The sequence below is a fragment of the Phoca vitulina genome, unplaced genomic scaffold (assembly GCF_004348235.1).
Source record: "Phoca vitulina isolate PV1807 unplaced genomic scaffold, GSC_HSeal_1.0 scaffold73, whole genome shotgun sequence".
NCBI lineage: Eukaryota > Metazoa > Chordata > Mammalia > Carnivora > Phocidae > Phoca > Phoca vitulina.
In genome coordinates this window covers 946,580-955,978 of record NW_022589776.1, presented here as the reverse complement: position 1 = coordinate 955,978, position 9,399 = coordinate 946,580, and the positions used below count along the sequence as shown (strand labels likewise).

General features: G+C 37.9%; 1 long non-coding RNA gene across 1 annotated transcript in view; it reads right to left on the bottom strand.

Moving 5' to 3' along the window:
- Window positions 1-1,114: 1,114 nt before the first annotated feature.
- The window catches only part of LOC116625086, a 65,709-nt gene continuing 57,424 nt past the window's right edge, over window positions 1,115-9,399 (bottom strand). Inside the window, exon 3 of the long non-coding RNA XR_004298000.1 lies at window positions 1,115-1,200. This is a non-coding gene — a long non-coding RNA (uncharacterized LOC116625086). The remainder of the gene's footprint in view (window positions 1,201-9,399) is intronic.

The window sequence follows — 9,399 nt, the reverse complement described above, 5'->3', positions numbered from 1 at the left end:
TCTGTTTGACTTATTTCGCTCAGCATAATACCCTCCAGTTCCATCCATGTCGTTGCAAATGGCAAGATCTCATTCCTTTTGATGGCTGCATAATATTCCATTGTATATATATACCACCTCTTCTTTATCCATTCATCTGTTGATGGACATCTTGGTTCTTTCCACAGTTTGGCTATTGTGGACATTGCTGCTATAAACATCGGGGTGCACGTACCCTTTCGGGTCCCTACTTTTGTATCTTTGGGGTAAATACCCAGGAGTGCAATTGCTGGATCATATGGTAGCTCTATTTTCAACTTTTTGAGGAACCTCCATACTGTTTTCCAGAGTGGCTGCAACAGCTTGCATTCCCACCAACAGTGTAGGAGGATTCCCCTTTCTCCGCATCCCCGCCAACATCTGTCATTTCCTGACTTGTTAATTTTAGCCATTCTGACTGGTGTGAGGTGGTATCTCATTGAGGTTTTGATTTGGATTTCCCTGATGCCGAGCGATATTGAACACTTTTTCATGTGTCTGTTGGCCATTTGGATGTGTTCTTTGGAAAAATGTCTGTTCATGTCTTCTGCCCATTTCTTGATTGGATTCTTTGTTCTTTGGGTGTTGAGTTTGATGAGTTCTTTATAGATTTTGGATACTAGCCCTTTATCTGATATGTCATTTGCAAATATCTTCTCCCATTCTGTCAGTTGTCTTTTGGTTTTGTTGACTGTTTCCTTTGCTTTGCAAAAGCTTTTTATCTTGATGAAGTCCCAATAGTTCATTTTTGCCCTTGCTTCCCTTGCCTTTGGCGATGTTTCTAGGAAGAAGTTGCTGCGGCTGAGGTCGAAGAGGTTGCTGCCTGTGTTCTCCTTTAGGATTTTGATGGACTCCTGTCTCACATTGAGGTCTTTCAACCATTTGGAGTCTATTTTTGTGTGTGGTGTAAGGAAATGGTCCAGTTTCATTCTTCTGCATGTGGCTGTCCAATTTTCCCAACACCATTTGTTGAAGAGACTGTCTTTTTTCCATTGGACATTCTTTCCTGCTTTGTCAAAGATTAGTTGACCATAGAGTTGAGGGTCCATTTCTGGGCTCTCTATTCTGTTCCATTGATCTATGTGTCTGTTTTTGTGCCAGTATCATACTATCTTGATGATGACAGAAGCTTTGGTAAATCTTAATGTCACTGGATTGGGCAATGGATTCTTAGGTATGACTCTAAAATATAAGTAAAAGAAAAATATAGATTAAGTGGGCTTCCTCAAAAGGTAAAACATTTATGGTTCAAAGACATCAAGAAAGTGGAAAGACACCAAACGTGTTAAAATATTTTCTAGGCATTATTTGATAAGGAATTTATATCTAGAATATATAAAGAGCTCTACAACTCAATGATAAAAAGACAACTCAGTCAAAATCATGAGTAGACATTTCTCCAATGAAAATATACAAATGGCCAATAAGCATATTAGATGATTCTCAACATTAGTCATTATGGAAATGCAAATTAAAACCATAATGAGATACCATTTCATTCCCACTAGCATGGCTAAAAGAAAAAGATAGAAAATAGTAAGTGTTGACAAGGATGTGGAGAAACTGGACTTTCATTCATTTCTGGTGAGATTGTAAAATGGTTTAGTCATTCTGGAAAATTGCTTGGCAGTTCCTCAAAATATTAAATATAGAGTTCCATATGGCACAGTAATTCCACTCCTAAGTTATATACCCAAGAGAAATGAAAAACTATCCATATAAAAACTTGTATGAGAATGTTCTTTGCACCATTATTCATCATAGCCCAAAAGTGGAAACAACCTAAATATTTCTTACTTGATGGATAGAACAAAATGTGATATATCTATACAATGGAATATAACTTAGCAATTAAGAAGAAATGAAGTATTAATGCATGCTACAACATGGATGAACCTTGAGAACATAATGCTAAGTGAATGAAGCCAGTCACAAAGGATCATATATTGTATGATTTCATTTATATGACATATCTAGAATAGGCAAATCCTTAGGGACAGAAAGCAGGTGTTCAGTTTTGGGAGACAGGGGCAAGAGGAGAATGGAGAGCAACCACTAATGGGTAGTTTCTTCTGGGGGGTGATGAAAAGTTTCTGGAATTAGATAGTGGTAGTTGTTCTACAACTCTGTAAATATACCAAAAAACACTGAGTTGCACAGTTTAAAAGGGAGAATTTTATGGTACGTAAATATCTCATTAAAACTATTATTGAAAAACATAAGGAAATGTTTAACAGGCAAAAATGGCCACACTTCACTCTCCCTCACCCAATATCCCTCTATTCCCGTGAGCTTCCTCTTCTCCACCCTTCCTGTCTCTGGCTGTGCTTTCCTTCCACTCTCTAAACTTTCCTCTCCCTCTCACTCACTTGCCTGGAATTCATGGTCTGGTTCAAGACTGAAATCTGTAAGGCCCTCTGCCACATCCCCTTGCTTTGCCTATGAGGACTCTGAATCACTGGGAGAAGTGACCAACCCACAGAGTTAAGGAGTGATAGTGCCAGGGGATCTACGATGAGCAGTGTTCTCTCCATGGCCCCTTGGGGCTTTCTATTCACCCATGAAGGGAAAGGACCTGCTATAGGATCTCAAACTCTGGGGATTCTCCTCCTTCCCAGGGACTTCCTAAGCCACAGGTTAACTTCAGAACCTTTCAAACTAGACTTCCTTCATCCTCAGTGTCTTCTTCTCTCCCCAGCACCCGCATTACATTCTCCTTTTCTCATCTACTCCTTACCCTAACCACCTTTTTCCTTCCTCTAACTCAAGCAGCTTTCCTCAAACCCCCCTTCTGTCCTTCATTTATTCCCTACATCCCCTCCAGCGTCTCTGTTGCTGCATCTTCAGGGCCCAATCTCTCAAATCTGGCCATAGAACAAGAAAAGATAGGTGGCTTGAGCCATGTGATAGTCTCTGAAAGAATTAAAGTCCATCACTAAATTTCCCTGCAGAGTATATAATAGATAAAAGTAACAAGTAGCTCTTTAATATGCATTGTTAGCTTCTGAAGATGGAGGCATCTTTATTCCCTGCACATGTCTCATCTTCTTCATACCCCCAAGCTAGTATGAGTGATATCTAACAAAGGAAAACAAAAGTCAAGCTTTCACCTCTTTGAGGAGTAGTAAGTCCTCCCAAGAGCTTAAAAATTGGTTAAGCATAAGAAATTAACTGATACTTAGACCATGCGAGTGAATACTTTGCATCATTTGAGGATACACACATACACAAAAAAAATATTCTCCAATGACTAGTACTGTTTGGGGGTGGGTTGTTTGTAATAGATGACCTTTCCTCCTATAATTATGAGGATTTCCTAAGAACTAATCAACTTCTGAACTAGGAGTCTTGCACTTTCACTTTGCACTCAGCCCCACAAATTATAAAGCCAGTCCTGGCTGGCCAACATCCATGAGAAGAGGGGTCATGTCCTCTTCTTCCTCCCCTCCTGTTTTGCAATAGATTTCCCTGTTCTTCTACTCCTGCTATGGGAGATAGAAAGGGAAAATGTGAGCGAGAGTTTAGAAGGATATATTTTTCCCAGTTATATAAATAATCAGTTCAGAGTCATTATTCTATACTTCCCTAGGAAAATGAAGGTTTTTCGGGTTTTCTTTTTAAGGACCAAAGGGTCAATCATGTAAGATGCAAAATAAAGTGTTTGTGTATGTGTGATGTCCGTGTGTGTATTAAACAAGTAGCATTCACTGTGTGCCAGATCTTACATCAAGAACTTTATGTAAATCATCTCATTCATTACTCAGAACATACTATGAAGTAAATGCTGTTATTATCCCAACTTACAGATGGAGAAAATGATGCTTAGAAAGATTAAATCACTTGCCCCAGATCACATAACAAGCAAGGGACACAACTCTATTGACTCCAGATCCAATCTAACTGCAAAACCCATGTGTTCCAACTCTCAGCTGTGCTGGAGTGGGTTTGCACATAACTTCCATGAGAAACAACTACTGAGTGCTGACTATGTGCCAAGCATTTCTTATCTATGAATTTATTTAATCCTTACTACACTCTGTGACATGGATACTTTTATTATTTCCATTATATAGACAAGACAACAGAAGTTAAGCAAATTGTCCAAGGTCACCCTACTAGAAAGTGTTGGATATGGATTTTTAAATCACACTATCTGTCTCTAGAATCTGACCTTTAACCATGACCTCATTCTGCCTCAGCATAGGAGAAATTACCCAATAGAACATAATCCAAGATCTCTTCTGAGTGTAAATCAGTATGGAAAAATTACCAGGTTATTTCTTTAAAATTAGCCCTTCTTCTAAGCTGACTAAGGAATATAATATTCTGACATGAGAATGCCCTGATATATTTCCAGGACTCGCCACTCAAGGACTGACCATCAGTATACCCCATAGCAGTCACCGTGTCCTTATCTCCCACCTTCTCCAGAATTCCTGTGTCATTCCATGAAGATATGCCTTCTTTCTCCCTCAGTCTTCAAAGGTCTCTTAGCACCAACTATTGAACCTCTTATTGTGAGAGACATGAGGAAACAGGCATCTAACCCACATATATTGATGGCCATCTCCTCACCTACCCTCACCAAGCCACTCTGTCCTTCCTCTGGCCTGGGACTTGCTAGGTCAAATAGAATCAGCTCACTCTGAACACAAGCCATGGCTGAAGAGGGACAGTGGCCAATGGGAGAATTTCCAGATGAATAAGATGACCTTCAGGTGCTCCTGTGTTTTCTCAGCCCACCATCTCTGCCTAGTCTTTTTCAGTGAATACCTTTTTTTTTTCCATAAGAACACAGTCCTGCTTTCTCTCCCCAGAGTGGCCACAATGTAGGAAACCACACACTGACCTATATGTTGTGACAACCCTGACATATGTGGTTTAGAAATGCACCCGTTGAGCAGGGGTTGGGTCACTAATCTTAGCAGTATCACTGGATTATTTCACTGGTTTTTCATGCAAGTTCTAGAGATAGAAGGGGTTTTTCCCTGATCGGGGGGTGGAGGAAAAAGAAGAATGAAGAAGGGGAATTACTTGTGACATTCACCTTCCCACTGTACTAGATGACGTGGTAAGATAATTTCAAAGGACACTGATAAAAATATTAACAGTTCTGACCCCCAGAATGGACTGAATTGCTATAACGTAGTATTCAAAGACAAGTTGGATTTTCCTCCAAAACATCTAGAGTATGCCTAGAGAAGGTTCTCAATAGGTATCTGAATTAATACCAACTTGTATTTGTTTGTATTAATTTCCTGCGTGCACATTTGCTCCCTACTTCCCCAGCTAGATTATAAGCTCCTTGAGGGAAGGAAATTTTTAACAATTCTGTGGCATGGTCCATTTTACATTTCATAGTTCTGAGCATACTATAGGAATCCACAATCAAAGATATCTTAGAGGAGTTGAGTATCCAAGAGATAGAAGCTCCTTCCTCAGAGCCCTCAAGATAAGTCAGAAATTTTTCAGATTTCCAGGGGTACAAGCTATTAGTTTGTTAAGCCATCTTGAGATGGGAACAATGCTTGTGTTTGGGGCTTAGGATAAGAAAATGAAATCTACATTAGGTTCTTCAAATCAGACATTTAACTTAAGTGAATAAATAAAGACATGTGTACACTTTGAAAGGGAAATTTCACCCAGAGAACTTAACATCTGGCAAAGTTCTACTATCTTGGGGAATACTGTACTTCGTTGAAGCCCAAATGAATTTAAGAGTAGCAAGATTTAGTTCTCATATCCTACCTCTTTTTTAAAATATAATAAACTCTTACATTTGCACACAATTTTATATTTTTCAAAGACTTTTTGTAGTCATTATAAAATTTGAGTTCTTATTGACCCAATGGGCTAAGGCAGGAAAACATACACCCAGAGAAATTAATTGATTTGCCAAATGTCAGAGTGTTCAGGGAAACTAGTATTAAAAACCCAGAGGGTTTTTAGTGCAGTATTATTTCTCCATGGTCATCCACTTCATAGACAAACATTCTTTCATTCAATTTGTTGACAAGAATGCCTTGAATATGAATTTCAATAAAGTTTACAAAGCACAGAAGTTACATACATGTAATCTACCCAGATTCCAATGCATCTTATTTCTTTTCTTCAGTTTTATTCTTGACTGTGGTTTACAACTCCTAATTTATCATCTACATCTTTTTCATAATTTCTGTTTTCTGGCTTTATGTTTCAGCAAGTTCTTTGCTGAAGTTATTGTCCACTCAAGCTATTGTCCAGTTGTTTAGACCAATCTGAGTGTGGGATGTGTGTGCATGTGTGTGTGATTTGACAACTAAGGTTTGTTTATTTGGTTTTGGCTTATTTACAATTTCTCTTCTTACAAAAATGTGAAGGTTTTTTTTTTTTTTTCCAAGTAGGATGAACACATTTTTGTGTTGCATTTTTATCTCCCAAGGATTTATTTTTTTAATGGTTCTGTCTTTTTTTAATGGGTTACACAAAAACAGAAGTACTTGTGTGCAGGCAGTTTATTTGGGAAGTGATCCCAGAGTAAGTGAGGAAAATAAGGAAAGGAGAAGAGCCAATAAGGGATATGTTAACATGTGGGCTATCAGTGTGGGCAACTGGGGGAGATCTTTCCTGAGGACTTTCCGAGAAAAAAATGAAATTCATCTCTGGATCTTACCCTTTTCCTTGACACATACACACATGTGCACACATACAGGCACACACTTCCAGGTAACATTTGCTTGCATTGAAAGTTGATCTTTGAGATGTGAGAAAAGGCCAACGTTAGGAATCCAGATGGTCTCATATTTGTAGTGAAGAAGTTCTGGCATGAGCTAATGAAACTGGCACACTAAGTTAATAAATGCTTGACCATTCTACTCAAAGGACACTCTGGTTAACCTGATTGATTTATGAACTTGTTGTGCTGAAGTTGACCAATCACTGGTAAGACTAGCTAAGACCAGGACAAACCCGGAATAATCCTTTTAAATTGCACAGGAGGGACCAATGTAAACAAAAGTAACCTCTGTGATGACACACCCTGAATCTTCCCTCTCCATTCATCATGTTTATAATGTCATTTAATGAACATGTGGTCCCATGATTTCTGAATGTGAGTGCTCAGAAGGGAGGACACCTTCCTTTTTCCATATATCCAATTAGCATATTGCATTCAACCTAAGTACCCCATGACATCCTGACCTCATTCTTAAATATACCCAACCCAGCCCTTCAAGGAGGCAGATTTGATCATTTTTCTCCCCTCTCCTTGCTTGGCACTTTGTAATAAAACCAGCTGCAAAACTGGTGTCACTGCTTGTGCTACACATCAGGCAATGGATTTTTGTCTGGTAACATTAATAGGTATAAAGAAAACTTTGTCAGAACTGGAACAAATCTACTTCTGCCCTCAAAGCCTAAATGTCTAAGATAATGATGGAAATAGTCAATGCTGTTTTATGACCCATGAACAGAACTTTGCCCATCCTCAGACTCAATCTTCAAATGGTGAAAGAGGCTAAGGTCAAGATCAAAGATTATTAGTAGCTACTTAAAGCCAACCCAAGTACAATACTGTTTGAAGATAAACTCACAATAGAATAAACTCAACAATGAACTTAGCAAAATCTCCTTAAGATGTTTGACTTTAAGGAAAATAGCTTGACCTGTTCCAACTTGGGCAAAGCTTTCTTGATACCTATTAGGTGGTGCTAGAGCTTATGCCTGACTAATATGAGCACCATCTGTGTTTCTGATCTTGATCTTTTTTCCCTGACATCAGAGATCCTAAGTGATGACATGGAGCAATAAATTTAGTTGTTCCTAGTATCATTCACAGATAATTTATAATCTTTGGAAATATTACCTTATTATGTTTTTCAGTAGTTAAATCCTACATCACCTATAGATCCTTATGTAAAAGCCTCTTCTGCTATTAGGAATCCTATTGTTTCTAATAATAACATAACCAGCTGAAAATCTTTAAGTTTTCTTTTCTAGAACCTACAAAGATTTCCACTTGAAGACACATTCATTTATCCCCTGTGCAGATTTAATTTTACTACAATATCTCCATGCCACATTAACATAAATGTTAGCACTTAGAAGGAAAGGTATTTGACAAAAAGCATCAAAATATGAGAAAAATGCTGCTGGGAGGACAGATAGTTTTCTCTCCCAAAATTAACCAGAAAATAGTAACAAAGAAAGTAACCAGATGTTAATAAGTGATTACACCTAGAGGTACCATTTACACATAAAAGAATGTAATTGTATGTATTGTAATTCAAGACATTTCAGGAAAATATATGTAAGTGTGAGCTCTGCCTTAAAGGACCCTACATAACTGACCACATGTCTATTTCACTTTCTAAGCCTAATTAATTAAGAACTCAGTAGCAATCTACAAGGTAAGGTGTTTTTCACAAACACCTTATACAACCTTCATAAGAACTTTGTGGAATAAGTATCAATGTCTTGATTTTACAGATGGTAAAATGAAGCTCAGAAAAGTTAAATGATTCACCTAAGGTCACACATCCAGTAGAGGCAAATCTGGGACTTCCTCGGGGTCTGAGATCCAAACTGAATTCCCTTCCCACTGCACTAGGACTGGCTTCCACACATGAGGACATGATTCCTTTGTGTCCAGAAAGATGCCAAACACACTATTGCGTAAGTTGTCACTGAACAACTTTAAATACAGGCACAAGAAAGGGAAGAAAGAGAGTGGAAGAGGGATCAAAAGAACAGAAGGGATTTTTTTTTTTTTTTAAGTTTGAGAACACTAATGGTTTCTAAGCAGTTGAACTAAAGATAATAAGGAATTTTCTTAAAAACTTTCTTCATGATAGTTCTAGATACCTCAATAGTCTTTATCTCTCTGACTGACTAAAATTCCAGATCTTTTCATTTCTGACCTGGTGTACCAATCATGAAGTAATTGGTATCAATTCTTAAATGGAAAAGTAGTTATGCCACAAGAAATTTAGATCATCATATACTTGTAAACCTGTGATTAATTTACTTGAATTAAGGAATTCTTCCTACTCTCTGATGGGTACACATGGAAGTTAAACTAAGCTCTCTGAAGCCTTCTCTGATAAGCTGTCAAGTAGCCAAACTTGACTGAGAATCATTTCTGATATAATTGCCCCTAAGTCCTTCCATTTCTTTAAGCATTTCCATATGAAAAAAAAGGGGGGTTTTATTCTGGCTGTTTTTAATGATAGAAAGCATTACTGAATATTAACAATTTCTTGGATATGGTGCCAAATAGATATAAAATAATAACACTGGAGAGGAGATACCAATGCTGAAAGATCCAACCCAAGCTGAACTGTATTCTCTTTACTGCATTATCACATCTTCAAAAGTAGTTATGCCAACATGGCATCATTTCTT